Source organism: Lepisma saccharinum, chromosome 11, assembly GCF_977018435.1.
Source record: "Lepisma saccharinum chromosome 11, izLepSacc3.1, whole genome shotgun sequence".
NCBI lineage: Eukaryota > Metazoa > Arthropoda > Insecta > Zygentoma > Lepismatidae > Lepisma > Lepisma saccharinum.
The window spans coordinates 71,149,316-71,162,810 of NC_139239.1; the positions used below are offsets into that span (position 1 = coordinate 71,149,316).

The 13,495-nt window shown below is 39.6% G+C and overlaps 31 non-coding genes across 31 annotated transcripts; all 31 read left to right on the forward strand.

The window, feature by feature from the left end:
• The first annotated feature begins 3,144 nt into the window (after nt 1-3,144).
• Nucleotides 3,145-3,217, forward strand: TRNAF-GAA (transfer RNA phenylalanine (anticodon GAA)). Its single transcript has one exon. It is a non-coding gene; the product is annotated as a tRNA-Phe (tRNA).
• A 100-nt stretch (nt 3,218-3,317) lies between these two features.
• TRNAF-GAA (transfer RNA phenylalanine (anticodon GAA)) lies at nt 3,318-3,390 on the forward strand. Its single transcript has one exon. It is a non-coding gene; the product is annotated as a tRNA-Phe (tRNA).
• Nucleotides 3,391-3,663: 273 nt separating this feature from the next.
• TRNAF-GAA (transfer RNA phenylalanine (anticodon GAA)) lies at nt 3,664-3,736 on the forward strand. The gene has a single exon. It is a non-coding gene; the product is annotated as a tRNA-Phe (tRNA).
• Nucleotides 3,737-3,836: 100 nt separating this feature from the next.
• TRNAY-GUA (transfer RNA tyrosine (anticodon GUA)) lies at nt 3,837-3,909 on the forward strand. The gene has a single exon. It is a non-coding gene; the product is annotated as a tRNA-Tyr (tRNA).
• Nucleotides 3,910-4,355: 446 nt separating this feature from the next.
• On the forward strand, nt 4,356-4,428 carry TRNAF-GAA (transfer RNA phenylalanine (anticodon GAA)). The gene has a single exon. It is a non-coding gene; the product is annotated as a tRNA-Phe (tRNA).
• Nucleotides 4,429-4,701: 273 nt separating this feature from the next.
• TRNAF-GAA (transfer RNA phenylalanine (anticodon GAA)) lies at nt 4,702-4,774 on the forward strand. Its single transcript has one exon. It is a non-coding gene; the product is annotated as a tRNA-Phe (tRNA).
• Nucleotides 4,775-4,874: 100 nt separating this feature from the next.
• TRNAF-GAA (transfer RNA phenylalanine (anticodon GAA)) lies at nt 4,875-4,947 on the forward strand. Its single transcript has one exon. It is a non-coding gene; the product is annotated as a tRNA-Phe (tRNA).
• A 272-nt stretch (nt 4,948-5,219) lies between these two features.
• On the forward strand, nt 5,220-5,292 carry TRNAF-GAA (transfer RNA phenylalanine (anticodon GAA)). Its single transcript has one exon. It is a non-coding gene; the product is annotated as a tRNA-Phe (tRNA).
• Nucleotides 5,293-5,911: 619 nt separating this feature from the next.
• Nucleotides 5,912-5,984, forward strand: TRNAY-GUA (transfer RNA tyrosine (anticodon GUA)). Its single transcript has one exon. It is a non-coding gene; the product is annotated as a tRNA-Tyr (tRNA).
• A 273-nt stretch (nt 5,985-6,257) lies between these two features.
• TRNAF-GAA (transfer RNA phenylalanine (anticodon GAA)) lies at nt 6,258-6,330 on the forward strand. Its single transcript has one exon. It is a non-coding gene; the product is annotated as a tRNA-Phe (tRNA).
• Nucleotides 6,331-6,430: 100 nt separating this feature from the next.
• Nucleotides 6,431-6,503, forward strand: TRNAF-GAA (transfer RNA phenylalanine (anticodon GAA)). Its single transcript has one exon. It is a non-coding gene; the product is annotated as a tRNA-Phe (tRNA).
• A 445-nt stretch (nt 6,504-6,948) lies between these two features.
• Nucleotides 6,949-7,021, forward strand: TRNAF-GAA (transfer RNA phenylalanine (anticodon GAA)). The gene has a single exon. It is a non-coding gene; the product is annotated as a tRNA-Phe (tRNA).
• A 100-nt stretch (nt 7,022-7,121) lies between these two features.
• TRNAF-GAA (transfer RNA phenylalanine (anticodon GAA)) lies at nt 7,122-7,194 on the forward strand. Its single transcript has one exon. It is a non-coding gene; the product is annotated as a tRNA-Phe (tRNA).
• A 446-nt stretch (nt 7,195-7,640) lies between these two features.
• TRNAF-GAA (transfer RNA phenylalanine (anticodon GAA)) lies at nt 7,641-7,713 on the forward strand. Its single transcript has one exon. It is a non-coding gene; the product is annotated as a tRNA-Phe (tRNA).
• A 446-nt stretch (nt 7,714-8,159) lies between these two features.
• On the forward strand, nt 8,160-8,232 carry TRNAF-GAA (transfer RNA phenylalanine (anticodon GAA)). Its single transcript has one exon. It is a non-coding gene; the product is annotated as a tRNA-Phe (tRNA).
• A 100-nt stretch (nt 8,233-8,332) lies between these two features.
• TRNAF-GAA (transfer RNA phenylalanine (anticodon GAA)) lies at nt 8,333-8,405 on the forward strand. Its single transcript has one exon. It is a non-coding gene; the product is annotated as a tRNA-Phe (tRNA).
• A 272-nt stretch (nt 8,406-8,677) lies between these two features.
• Nucleotides 8,678-8,750, forward strand: TRNAF-GAA (transfer RNA phenylalanine (anticodon GAA)). The gene has a single exon. It is a non-coding gene; the product is annotated as a tRNA-Phe (tRNA).
• Nucleotides 8,751-9,196: 446 nt separating this feature from the next.
• On the forward strand, nt 9,197-9,269 carry TRNAY-GUA (transfer RNA tyrosine (anticodon GUA)). Its single transcript has one exon. It is a non-coding gene; the product is annotated as a tRNA-Tyr (tRNA).
• Nucleotides 9,270-9,542: 273 nt separating this feature from the next.
• Nucleotides 9,543-9,615, forward strand: TRNAF-GAA (transfer RNA phenylalanine (anticodon GAA)). Its single transcript has one exon. It is a non-coding gene; the product is annotated as a tRNA-Phe (tRNA).
• A 618-nt stretch (nt 9,616-10,233) lies between these two features.
• Nucleotides 10,234-10,306, forward strand: TRNAF-GAA (transfer RNA phenylalanine (anticodon GAA)). Its single transcript has one exon. It is a non-coding gene; the product is annotated as a tRNA-Phe (tRNA).
• Nucleotides 10,307-10,752: 446 nt separating this feature from the next.
• TRNAF-GAA (transfer RNA phenylalanine (anticodon GAA)) lies at nt 10,753-10,825 on the forward strand. Its single transcript has one exon. It is a non-coding gene; the product is annotated as a tRNA-Phe (tRNA).
• A 100-nt stretch (nt 10,826-10,925) lies between these two features.
• Nucleotides 10,926-10,998, forward strand: TRNAF-GAA (transfer RNA phenylalanine (anticodon GAA)). Its single transcript has one exon. It is a non-coding gene; the product is annotated as a tRNA-Phe (tRNA).
• A 100-nt stretch (nt 10,999-11,098) lies between these two features.
• TRNAF-GAA (transfer RNA phenylalanine (anticodon GAA)) lies at nt 11,099-11,171 on the forward strand. The gene has a single exon. It is a non-coding gene; the product is annotated as a tRNA-Phe (tRNA).
• Nucleotides 11,172-11,271: 100 nt separating this feature from the next.
• Nucleotides 11,272-11,344, forward strand: TRNAF-GAA (transfer RNA phenylalanine (anticodon GAA)). The gene has a single exon. It is a non-coding gene; the product is annotated as a tRNA-Phe (tRNA).
• A 273-nt stretch (nt 11,345-11,617) lies between these two features.
• Nucleotides 11,618-11,690, forward strand: TRNAF-GAA (transfer RNA phenylalanine (anticodon GAA)). The gene has a single exon. It is a non-coding gene; the product is annotated as a tRNA-Phe (tRNA).
• A 100-nt stretch (nt 11,691-11,790) lies between these two features.
• Nucleotides 11,791-11,863, forward strand: TRNAY-GUA (transfer RNA tyrosine (anticodon GUA)). The gene has a single exon. It is a non-coding gene; the product is annotated as a tRNA-Tyr (tRNA).
• Nucleotides 11,864-12,136: 273 nt separating this feature from the next.
• TRNAF-GAA (transfer RNA phenylalanine (anticodon GAA)) lies at nt 12,137-12,209 on the forward strand. Its single transcript has one exon. It is a non-coding gene; the product is annotated as a tRNA-Phe (tRNA).
• A 100-nt stretch (nt 12,210-12,309) lies between these two features.
• On the forward strand, nt 12,310-12,382 carry TRNAF-GAA (transfer RNA phenylalanine (anticodon GAA)). The gene has a single exon. It is a non-coding gene; the product is annotated as a tRNA-Phe (tRNA).
• A 272-nt stretch (nt 12,383-12,654) lies between these two features.
• On the forward strand, nt 12,655-12,727 carry TRNAF-GAA (transfer RNA phenylalanine (anticodon GAA)). Its single transcript has one exon. It is a non-coding gene; the product is annotated as a tRNA-Phe (tRNA).
• A 100-nt stretch (nt 12,728-12,827) lies between these two features.
• On the forward strand, nt 12,828-12,900 carry TRNAF-GAA (transfer RNA phenylalanine (anticodon GAA)). Its single transcript has one exon. It is a non-coding gene; the product is annotated as a tRNA-Phe (tRNA).
• A 272-nt stretch (nt 12,901-13,172) lies between these two features.
• On the forward strand, nt 13,173-13,245 carry TRNAF-GAA (transfer RNA phenylalanine (anticodon GAA)). Its single transcript has one exon. It is a non-coding gene; the product is annotated as a tRNA-Phe (tRNA).
• Nucleotides 13,246-13,495: the final 250 nt, after the last annotated feature.

Sequence of the window (13,495 nt, forward strand, 5' to 3'; positions counted from 1 at the left end):
AATAAGGCAAGGAAACCAGCAGTAAATACGACAGTGGACACAGGTACCGGTGATAGTACGGAGAATAATAACTAACTTTGACAAAATATATAGATAGTAGTAATGGTAGTAGTGTCTGTTTTATGGTGTTTATTTTTAATATCTGTAATCAATAACTTAAGTTCTGACAACTCAAGCGAGTGTTATAAAACATTCATTCAAAGCAAGCATATGGAACAGGAAATAATTTACCACGTGGCTACAATAAATATCAACAAACTTTCATCTGAACTTAAACGAAAAGCTCTCATAGACTATATACGTACGTTCTTATAATTTAGATATCGTTTGTATTCAAGAACTAGGTATAGAAAATCTTGATATTGGGTTTGATTATGTAGTATATAATAATAGTAATCATAACTCAACGGGAACGGCAATTATAGTTAGAAATAGTATTACAGTATCAAATGTACTATACCATCCATCAGGTAGACTAATTTGTGTAAATGTGGGTGACGTGTGGATATGCAATATTTATGCTCCGTCTGGCAGTGACGTACGAAAAGAGAGAGAGGATTTTTTCAATACTCAAGTAGCTACAGCCCTAGGCGGAAATAGACAACATATATTGTGCACGGGAGACTTTAACTGTACAATAAGGCGAGAGGATCAAACACCTGGGTTTAATTCTTCACCAAGTTTAAAAACTTTAGTGTCCGGGTTTGACCTAATCGATGTGTGGCAAAGAAAACACCCTAGCGAAAAAGGATATACATACATTAGAACAAATACGGCTAGTAGACTAGATAGGTTTTATGTAACAAAAGAACTGTTTTCGCATTCAACAAAAATAGAGGTACTTCCAAACTGTTTCAGTGATCATTTAGGTGTCCATTTAGATATAGCTTTAAATATCCCACACGTTCGGAAAGGAAGAGGTTATTGGCGATTAAACCTTCAACTACTTCAAGATGAAGCCTTTCGTAAGGAATTTGAGGAACAATGGGGAAAATGGGAAGCCATGAGTCATAGACAGACGGACTTCATACTATGGTGGGACTCCTATCTAAAACCCTCAATTAAATACTTTTGCATGCAATACAGTAAAGAAAAAATGGCGGATTTTTATAAGAAGTATAACTTTTACCATGCAGTTCTGAGAGAATTAGCAAACAAACTCAAAACAGATCAAACGGTACTGAGTGAATATAAGAAAATACAAGCGGTCGTTCTGAGAATGTACAACCAAAAAATGCAGGGATATAATTATCGAAGCAAATTAGTAATGTTCGATCCCAAAGAACAACCTTCGCTGGCGCAGGTCCTAGGAGAAAGACGCAGAGAACAACGGAAGTTGATAACAGATATCGACGATGAAGGAGGAGTAAAACTTACAAATACGAAAGACATTCAAATACATTTAGTAGATTACTTTTCCAATAAATTCAGTGACACAAGTGCTGATAAGCAACGAGATTTTTCCGTTATCGAAAACTATATACCAAGAGTAACAGAGGAAGAAAGGGAGTGCCTTCAACAGCCTTTTACAAGAGAGGAAGTGGAACTAGCTGTAATGGCCGGCAAACGCAATCGCACTGGAGGCATCGATGGCTTACCTATTGAATTATTCCAAACATTGTGGCCAGTGGTACAGACCATGCTGACGCGATGGGTAAATGAAGTTTTTCGACAACAGCGCATGGGACAAACGAGCCTGTTAGGAGTGATGGTACTCGTGCCGAAACCAGGACGACTCATCTCGGCAAAGAATTTTCGCCCGATAACACTCTTGTGTGTGGACTATAAAATATACACACGACTAATCACAAAACGACTGCAACAATTGGCGGAGAAATTAATAGGACCACAACAATTCATCTTTCGAGAGCATGGTGCAATTTTTGAACTGTTAAATACATTAAGAGACGTTGTGGCACTTCAACAACAGAAAGTTGGATCAAAAGCAGCAATCCTGGCCTTGGACTTTGCAAACGCGTTCGACACAATCAAGCACGATTATTTCTTTACGTTGTTAAGAAAAGTAGGATTAGGAGAAAAAATTGTATCAGCTATTCAGTTGCTTTACACAAATGCAAGAGTACGCCTTAATGTTAACGGGACACTGTCAACGTCTTTCCCACTGAAACGATCATTAAGACAAGGGTGTCCATTATCACTCTTTGCATTTGGCTTAGCAATTGCACCCATTGTACGGTGGATGCAAGAACAGGTGCGGGGAGTGGAAATCTACACAAAATCGTTTAGAACATTCGCGTATGCAGATGACGTAACTGTTCTGATAAATGATGAGAACGACTTGCAGAAGTGGCAGGCTATCTTAAAAACAACGCAAGAATTAACAGGGTTAAAAGTAAACGATAAAAAATCCAAAATTTTGCAGCTAGGAAAAAACCCAATAAACTGCTATCAAGATTCACCTTATGATATTGCGAATGAAGTGACAATCTTGGGGGTAGTGTTTTGTTCAACGATACAAGAAATGAAAAATAGAACATATAGTGTGGTGATATCAAAACTAAGACATGCAGTGTTTTGCGATAAGCGAAGGAATATATCCATAATCTCTAGAGTGACTTATAGCAACGTGTTTCTTCTTTCAAAAGTATGGTACGTTGCTCAAGTATTACCACTCCCACCAGCAAGTGCAGCAGAAATACGACGGCTGGTCACACAGTTTATATGGCAGTCCCATGTACTTAGAGTGGCCTATACCACTTTGTGTTTACCATTAAGAACAGGTGGACTAAATCTAATGAATATTGAAATACAAGCACAGGCTCTCCTCAATCATAGAAATATTCATCTAGCGCTAAAAGATACGCCGAACTTGACCGGATATATACTCCATGCCTACTTAAGAGACATCGAACTTACAGCACCTGTATTACTGCCAAAATTTGACAGTGAAACAAGTTATTTCCGATCAACGGCACTAGAATCTGTGTATCTATTGATAACTAGTCCACAAATACAGACCGAAGCAATTACAGTGCAATTATTTAGAAGATCTAAAGGTCCTGGTTCGATCCCGGGTTTCGGCAAGAAAATCTCATTTTATTCACAATACTGTAAAGGTATTATTCTTATGAATTACAAACTTCACGCTCACTGGAAAGTATTGTATTACTTCAAGGTTTATCAGCCGAAATAGCTCAGCTGGGAGAGCGTTAGACTGAAGATCTAAAGGTCCCTGGTTCGATCCCGGGTTTCGGCAAGAACATCTCATTTTATTCACAATACTGTAAACGTATTATTATTATGAATTACGAAATTCACGCTCACTGGAAAGTATTGTATTACTTCAAGGTTTATCAGCCGAAATAGCTCAGCTGGGAGAGCGTTAGACTGAAGATCTAAATGTCCCTGGTTCGATCCCGGGTTTCGGCAAGAACATCTCATTTTATTCTCAATATTGTAAACGTATTATTCTTATGAATTACGAAATTCACGCTCACTGGAAGGTATTGTATTACTTCAATGCCTATCAGCCGAAATAACTCAGCTGGGAGAGCGTTAGACTGAATATCTAAATGTCCCTGGTTCGATCCCGGGTTTCGGCAAGAACATCTCATTTTATTCACAATATTGTAAACGTATTATTCTTATCAATTACGAAATTCACGCTCACTGGAAGGTATTGTATTACTTCAAGGTTTATCAGCCGAAATAGATCAGCTGGGAGAGCGTTAGACTGAAGATCTAAAGGTCCCTGGTTCGATCCCGGGTTTCGGCAAGAGCTACTCATTTTATTCACAATACTGTAAACGTATTATTCTTATGAATTACAAACTTAACGCTCACTGGAAGGTTTTGTATTACTTCAATGCCTATCAGCCGAAATAGCTCAGCTGGGAGAGCGTTAGACTGTAGATCTAAATGTCCCTGGTTCGATCCCGGGTTTCGGCAAGAGCATCTCATTTTATTCAAAATATTGTAATGTACTATTCTTATAAACGTACAAACTTCAGATTCACTGGAAGGTATTGTATTACTTCAATACTTATCAGCCGATATAGCTCAGCTGGGAGAGCGTTGCACTGAAGTTCTAATGTTCCCTGGTTCGATCCCGGGTTTTGGCAAGAATATCTCATTTTATTCACAATACTGAAAACGTATTATTCTTATGAATTACAAACTTCACGCTCACAGGAATGTATTGTATTACTTGAAGGTTGATCAGTCGAAATAGCTTAGCTGGGAGAGCGTTAGACTGAAGATCTAAAGGTCCCTGGTTCGATCCCGGTTTTCGGCAAGATCATCTCATTTTATTCACAATACTGTAAACGTATTATTCTTATGAATTACAAACATCACGCTCACTGGAAGGTTTTGTATTACTTTAATGCCTATCAGCCGAAATAGCTCAGCTGGGAGAGCGTTAGACTGAAGATCTAAAGGTCCCTGGTTCGATCCCGGGTTTCGGCAAGATCATCTCATTTTATTCACAATACTGTAAACGTATTATGCTTATGAATTACAAACTTCACGCTCACAGGAAGGTATTGTATTACTTGAAGGTTTATCAGCCTAAATAGCTCAGCTGGGAAAGCGTTAGATTGAAGGTCTAATGTTCCCTGGTTCGATTCCGGGTTTCGGAAAGAGCTACTCATTTTGTTCACAATACTGTAAACGTATTATTCTTATGAATTACAAACTTCACGCTCACTGGAAGCTTTTGTATTACTTCAATGCCTATCAGCCGAAATAGCTCAGCTGGGAGAGCGTTAGACTGAAGATCTAAAGGTCCCTGGTTCGATCCCGGGTTTCGGCAAGAGCATCTCATTTTGTTCACAATACTGCAAACGTATAATACTTATGAATTACAAACTTCACGCTCACTGGAAGGTTTTGTATTACTTTAATGCCTATCAGCCGAAATAGCTCAGCTGGGAGAGCGTTAGACTGAAGATCTAAAGGTCCCTGGTTCGATCCCGGGTTTCGGCAAGATCATCTCATTTTATTCACAATACTGTAAACGTATTATGCTTATGAATTACAAACTTCACGCTCACTGGAAGCTATTGTATTACTTGAAGGTTTATCAGTAGAAATAACTCAGCTGGGAGAGCGTTGGACTGAAGATTTAAAGGTCCCTGGTTCGATTCCGGGTTGCGGCAAGAGCATCTCATTTCATTCACTATATTTAACGTACTAATTTTATAAACATACAAACTTCAGACTCACTCGAAGGTATTGTATTACGTCAATGCTTATCAGCCGAAATAGCTCAGCTGGGAGAGCGTTAGACTGAAGATCTAAAGGTCCCTGGTTCGATCCCGGGTTTCGGCAAGAACATCTCATTTTGTTCACAATACTGTAAACGTATTATTCTTATGAATTACAAACTTCATGCTCATTGGAAGATATTGCATTACTTCAAGGTTTATCAGCAGAAATAGCTCAGCTGGAAAAGCGTAAGACTGAAGATCTAAAGGTCCCTGGTTCGATCCCGGGTTTCGGCAAGAGCATCTCATTTTGTTCACAATACTGTAAACGTATTATTCTTATGAATTACAAACTTCACGCTCACTGGAAGGTTTTGTATTACTTTAATGCCTATCTGCCGAAATAGCTCAGCTGGGAAAGCGTTAGACTGAAGGTCTAATGTTCCCTGGTTCGATTCCGGGTTTCGGAAAGAGCTACTCATTTTATTCACAATAATGTAAACGTATTATTCTTATGAATTACAAACTTCACGCTCACTGGAAGGTATTGTATTACTTGAAGGTTTATCAGTCGAAATAGCTTAGCTGGGAGAGCGTTAGACTGAAGATCTAAAGGTCCCTGGTTCGATCCCGGTTTTCGGCAAGAGCATCTCATTTTGTTCACAATACTGTAAACGTATTATTCTTATGAATTACACACTTCACGCTCACTGGAAGGTTTTGTATTACTTCAATGCCTATCAGCCGAAATAGCTCAGCTGGGAGAGCGTTAGACTGTAGATCTAAATGTCCCTGGTTCGATCCCGGGTTTCGGCAAGAGCATCTCATTTTATTCAAAATATTGTAATGTACTATTCTTATAAACGTACAAACTTCAGATTCACTGGAAGGTATTGTATTACTTCAATACTTATCAACCGAAATAGCTCAGCTGGGAGAGCGTTGCACTGAAGGTCTAATGTTCCCTGGTTCGATCCCGGGCTTCGGCAAGAGCATCTCATTTTATTCACAATACTGAAAACGTATTATTCTTATGAATTACAAACTTCACGCTCACAGGAAGGTATTGTATTACTTGAAGGTTGATCAGTCGAAATAGCTTAGCTGGGAGAGCGTTAGACTGAAGATCTAAAGGTCCCTGGTTCGATCCCGGGTTTCGGCAAGAGCATCTCATTTTGCTCAAAATACTGTAAACGTATTATTCTTATGAATTACAAACTTCACGCTCACTGGAAGGTTTTGTATTACTTCAATGCCTATCAGCCGAAATAGCTCAGCTGGGAGAGCGTTAGACTGAAGATCTAAAGGTCCCTGGTTCGATCCCGGGTTTCGGCAAGATCATCTCATTTTATTCACAATACTGTAAACGTATTATTCTTATGAATTACAAACATCACGCTCACTGGAAGGTTTTGTATTACTTTAATGCCTATCAGCCGAAATAACTCAGCTGGGAGAGCGTTAGACTGAAGATCTAAAGGTCTCTGGTTCGATCCCGGGTTTCGGCAAGATCATCTCATTTCATTCACAATACTGTAAACGTATTATGCTTATGAATTACAAACTTCACGCTCATTGGAAGCTATTGTATTACTTGAAGGTTTATCAGTAGAAATAACTCAGCTGGGAGAGCGTTGGACTGAAGATTTAAAGGTCCCTGGTTCGATTCCGGGTTGCGGCAAGAGCATCTCATTTCATTCACTATATTTAACGTACTAATTTTATAAACATACAAACTTCAGACTCACTCGAAGGTATTGTATTACGTCAATGCCTATCAGCCGAAATAGCTCAGCTGGGAGAGCGTTAGACTGAAGATGTAAAGGTCCCTGGTTCGATCCCGGGTTTCGGCAAGAACATCTCATTTTATTCACAATACTGTAAACGTATTATTATTATGAATTACGAAATTCACGCTCACTGGAAGCTTTTGTATTACTTCAAGGTTTATCAGCCGAAATAGCTCAGCTGGGAGAGCGTTAGACTGAAGATCTAAAGGTCCCTGCTTCGATCCCGGGTTTCGGCAAGAGCATCTCATTTTGTTCACAATACTGTAAACGTATTATTCTTATGAATTACAAACTTCACGCTCACAGGAAGGTATTGTATTACTTGAAGGTTTATCAGCCGAAATAGCTCAGCTGGGAAAGCGTTAGATTGAAGGTCTAATGTTCCCTGGTTCGATTCCGGGTTTCGGAAAGAGCTACTCATTTTGTTCACAATACTGTAAACGTATTATTCTTATGAATTACAAACTTCACGCTCACTGGAAGCTTTTGTATTACTTGAAGGTTTATCAGCCGAAATAGCTCAGCTGGGAGAACGTTAGACTGAAGATCTAAAGGTCCCTGGTTCGATACCGGGTTTCGCCAAGAGCATCTCATTTTGTTCACAATACTGCAAACGTATTATTCTTATGAATTACAAACTTCACGCTCACTGGAAGGTTTTGTATTACTTTAATGCCTATCAGCCGAAATAGCTCAGCTGGGAGAGCGTTAGACTGAAGATCTAAAGGTCCCTGGTTCGATCCCGGGTTTCGGCAAGATCATCTCATTTTATTCACAATACTGTAAACGTATTATGCTTATGAATTACAAACTTCACGCTCATTGGAAGCTATTGTATTACTTGAAGGTTTATCAGCAGAAATAGCTCAGCTGGAAAAGCGTAAGACTGAAGATCTAAAGGTCCCTGGTTCGATCCCGGGTTTTGGCAAGAGCATCTCATTTTGTTCACAATACTGTAAACGTATTATTCTTATGAATTACAAACTTCACGCTCACAGGAAGGTATTGTATTACTTGAAGGTTTATCAGCCGAAATAGCTCAGCTGGGAAAGCGTTAGATTGAAGGTCTAATGTTCCCTGGTTCGATTCCGGGTTTCGGAAAGAGCTACTCATTTTGTTCACAATACTGTAAACGTGTCATTCTTATGAATTACAAACTTCACGCTCACTGGAAGCTTTTGTATTACTTCAATGCCTATCAGCCGAAATAGCTCAGCTGGGAGAGCGTTAGACTGAAGATCTAAAGGTCCCTGGTTCGATCCCGGGTTTCGGCAAGAGCATCTCATTTTGTTCACAATACTGCAAACGTATTATTCTTATGAATTACAAACTTTACGCTCACTGGAAGGTTTTGTATTACTTTAATGCCTATCAGCCGAAATAGCTCAGCTGGGAGAGCGTTAGACTGAAGATCTAAAGGTCCCTGGTTCGATCCCGGGTTTCGGCAAGATCATCTCATTTTATTCACAATACTGTAAACGTATTATGCTTATGAATTACAAACTTCACGCTCACTGGAAGCTATTGTATTACTTGAAGGTTTATCAGTAGAAATAACTCAGCTGGGAGAGCGTTGGACTGAAGATTTAAAGGTCCCTGGTTCGATTCCGAGTTGCGGCAACAGCATCTCATTTCATTCACTATATTTAACGTACTAATTTTATAAACATACAAACTTCAGACTCACTCGAAGGTATTGTATTACGTCAATGCTTATCAGCCGAAATAGCTCAGCTGGGAGAGCGTTAGACTGAAGATCTAAAGGTCCCTGGTTCGATCCCGGGTTTCGGCAAGAACATCTCATTTTGTTCACAATACTGTAAACGTATTATTCTTATGAATTACAAACTTCATGCTCATTGGAAGATATTGCATTACTTCAAGGTTTATCAGCCGAAATAGCTCAGCTGGGAAAGCGTTAGACTGAAGGTCTAATGTTCCCTGGTTCGATTCCGGGTTTCGGAAAGAGCTACTCATTTTATTCACAATAATGTAAACGTATTATTCTTATGAATTACAAACTTCACGCTCACTGGAAGGTATTGTATTACTTGAAGGTTTATCAGTCGAAAAAGCTTAGCTGGGAGAGCGTTAGACTGAAGATCTAAAGGTCCCTGGTTCGATCCCGGGTTTCGGCAAGAGCATCTCATTTTGTTCACAATACTGTAAACGTATTATTCTTATGAATTACAAACTTCACGCTCACTGGAAGGTTTTGTATTACTTCAATGCCTATCAGCCGAAATAGCTCAGCTGGGAGAGCGTTAGACTGTAGATCTAAATGTCCCTGGTTCGATCCCGGGTTTCGGCAAGAGCATCTCATTTTATTCAAAATATTGTAATGTACTATTCTTATAAACGTACAAACTTCAGATTCACTGGAAGGTATTGTATTACTTCAATACTTATCAGCCGAAATAGCTCAGCTTGGAGAGCGTTGCACTGAAGGTCTAATGTTCCCTGGTTCGATCCCGGGCTTCGGCAAGAATATCTCATTTTATTCACAATACTGAAAACGTATTATTCTTATGAATTACAAACTTCACGCTCACAGGAAGGTATTGTATTACTTTAATGCCTATCAGCCGAAGTAGCTCAGCTGGGAGAGCGTTAGACTGAAGATCTAAAGGTCCCTGGTTCGATCCCGGGTTTCGGCAAGAACATCTCATTTTGTTCACAATACTGTAAACGTATTATTCTTATGAATTACAAACTTCATGCTCATTGGAAGATATTGCATTACTTCAAGGTTTATCAGCCGAAATAGCTCAGCTAGAAAAGCGTAAGACTGAAGATCTAAAGGTACCTGGTTCGATCCCGGGTTCCGCAGGAGCATCTCATTTTGTTCACAATACTGTAAACGTATTATTCTTATGAATTACAAACTTCACGCTCACTGGAAGGTTTTGTATTACTTTAATGCCTATCAGCCGAAATAGCTCAGCTGGGAAAGCGTTAGACTGAAGGTCTAATGCTCCCTGGTTCGATTCCGGGTTTCGGAAAGAGCTACTCATTTTATTCACAATAATGTAAACGTATTATTCTTATGAATTACAAACTTCACGCTCACTGGAAGGTATTGTATTACTTGAAGGTTTATCAGTCGAAATAGCTTAGCTGGGAGAGCGTTAGACTGAAGATGTAAAGGTCCCTGGTTCGATCCCGTGTTTCGGCAAGAGCATCTCATTTTGTTCACAATACTGTAAACGTATTATTCTTATGAATTACAAACTTCACGCTCACTGGAAGGTTTTGTATTACTTCAATGCCTATCAGCCGAAATAGCTCAGCTGGGAGAGCGTTAGACTGAAGATCTAAAGGTCCCTGGTTCGATCCCGGGTTTCGGCAAGAGCATCTCATTTTGTTCACAATACGGTAAACGTATTATTCTTATGAATTACAAACTTCACGCTCACTGGAAGGTTTTGTATTACTTTAATGCCTATCAGCCGAAATAGCTCAGCTGGGAGAGCGTTAGACTGAAGATGTAAAGGTGCCTGGTTCGATCCCGGGTTTCGGCAAGAGCATCTCATTTTGTTCACAATACTGTAAACGTATTATTCTTATGAATTACAAACTTCATGCTCATTGGAAGATATTGCGTTACTTCAAGGTTTATCAGCAGCAATAGCTCAGCTGGAAAAGCGTTAGACTGAAGATCTAAAGGTCCCTGGTTCGATCCCGGGTTTCGGCAAGAGCATCTCATTTTGTTCACAATACGGTAAACGTATTATTCTTATGAATTACAAACTTCACGCTCACTGGAAGGTTTTGTATTACTTTAATGCCTATCAGCCGAAATAGCTCAGCTGGGAGAGCGTTAGACTGAAGATCTAAAGGTCCCTGATTCGATCCCGGGTTTCGGCAAGAGCATCTCATTTTATTCACAATACTGTAAACGTATTATTCTTATGAATTACAAACTTCATGCTCATTGGAAGATATTGCATTACTTCAAGGTTTATCAGCAGAAATAGCTCAGCTGGAAAAGCGTTAGACTGAAGATCTAAAGGTCCCTGGTTCGATCCCGGGTTTCGGCAAGAGCATCTCATTTTGTTCACAATACGGTAAACGTATTATTCTTATGAATTACAAACTTCAGACTCACTCGAAGGTGTTGTATTACGTCAATGCCTATCAGCCGAAATAGCTCAGCTGGGAGAGCGTTAGACTGAAGATCTAAAGGTCCCTGGTTCGATCCCGGGTTTCGGCAAGAACATCTCATTTTATTCACAATACTGTAAAGGTATTATTATTATGAATTACGAAATTCACGCTCACTGGAAAGTATTGTATTACTTCAAGGTTTATCAGCCGAAATAGCTCAGCTGGGAGAGCGTTAGACTGAAGATCTAAATGTCCCTGGTTCGATCCCGGGTTTCGGCAAGATAATCTCATTTTATTCTCAATATTGTAAACGTATTATTCTTATGAATTACGAAATTCACGCTCACTGGAAGGTATTGTATTACCTCAATGCCTATCAGCCGAAATAACTCAGCTGGGAGAGCGTTAGACTGAAGATCTAAATTTCCCTGGTTCGATCCCGGGTTTCGGCAAGAACATCTCATTTTATTCACAATATTGTAAACGTATTATTCTTATCAATTACGAAATTCACGCTCACTGGAAGGTATTGTATTACTTGAAGGTTTATCAGCCGAAATAGATCAGCTGGGAGAGCGTTAGACTGAAGATCTAAAGGTCCCTGGTTCGATCCCGGGTTTCGGCAAGAGCTACTCATTTTATTCACAATACTGTAAACGTATTATTCTTATGAATTACAAACTTAACGCTAACTGGAAGGTTTTGTATTACTTCAATGCCTATCAGCCGAAATAGCTCAGCTGGGAGAGCGTTAGACTGTAGATCTAAATGTCCCTGGTTCGATCCCGGGTTTCGGCAAGAGCATCTCATTTTATTCAAAATATTGTAATGTACTATTCTTATAAACGTACAAACTTCAGATTCACTGGAAGGTATTGTATTACTTCAATACTTATCAGCCGAAATAGCTCAGCTGGGAGAGCGTTGCACTGAAGGTCTAACGTTCCCTGGTTCGATCCCGGGTTTCGGCAAGAATATCTTATTTTATTCACAATACTGAAAACGTATTATTCTTATGAATTACAAACTTCACGCTCACAGGAAGGTATTGTATTACTTGAAGGTTGATCAGTCGAAATAGCTTAGCTGGGAGAGCGTTAGACTGAAGATCTAAAGGTCCCTGGTTCGATCCCGGGTTTCGGCAAGATCATCTCATTTTATTCACAATACTGTAAACGTATTATGCTTATGAATTACAAACATCACGCTCACTGGAAGGTTTTGTATTACTTTAATGCCTATCAGCCGAAATAGCTCAGCTGGGAGAGCGTTAGACTGAAGATCTAAAGGTCCCTGGTTCGATCCCGGGCTTCGGCAAGATCATCTCATTTTATTCACAATACTGTAAACGTATTATGCTTATGAATTACAAACTTCACGCTCATTGGAAGCTATTGTATTACTTGAAGGTTTATCAGTAGAAATAACTCAGCTGGGAGAGCGTTGGACTGAAGATTTAAAGGTCCCTGGTTCGATTCCGGGTTGCGGCAAGAGCATCTCATTTCATTCACTATATTTAACGTACTAATTTTATAAACATACAAACTTCAGACTCACTCGAAGGTATTGTATTACGTCAATGCCTATCAGCCGAAATAGCTCAGCTGGGAGAGCGTTAGACTGAAGATCTAAAGGTCCCTGGTTCGATCCCGGGTTTCGGCAAGAACATCTCATTTTATTCACAATACTGTAAACGTATTATTATTATGAATTACGAAATTCACGCTCACTGGAAGCTTTCGTATTACTTCAAGGTTTATCAGCCGAAATAGCTCAGCTGGGAGAGCGTTAGACTGAAGATCTAAAGGTCCCTGGTTCGATCCCGGGTTTCGGCAAGAGCATCTCATTTTGTTCACAATACTGTAAACGTATTATTCTTATGAATTCCAAACTTCACGCTCACAGGAAGGTATTGTATTACTTGAAGGTATATCAGCCGAAATAGCTCAGCTGGGAAAGCGTTAGATTGAAGGTCTAATGTTCCCTGGTTCGATCCCGGGTTTCGGCAAGAGCATCTCATTTTATTCACTATATTTAACGTACTAATTTTATAAACATACAAACTTCAGACTCACTCGAAGGTATTGTATTACGTCAATGCCTATCAGCCGAAATAGCTCAGCTGGGAGAGCGTTAGACTGAAGATCTAAAGGTCCCTGGTTCGATCCCGGGTTTCGGCAAGAGCATCTCATTTTGTTCACAATATTGTAAACGTATTATTCTTATGAATTCCAAACTTCACGCTCACAGGAAGGTATTGTATTACTTGAAGGTTTATCAGCCGAAATAGCTCAGCTGGGAAAGCGTTAGATTGAAGGTCTAATGTTCCCTGGTTCGATCCCGGGTTTCGGCAAGAGCATCTCATTTTATTCACTATATTTAACGTACTAATTTTATAAACATACAAACTTCAGACTCACTCGAAGGTAT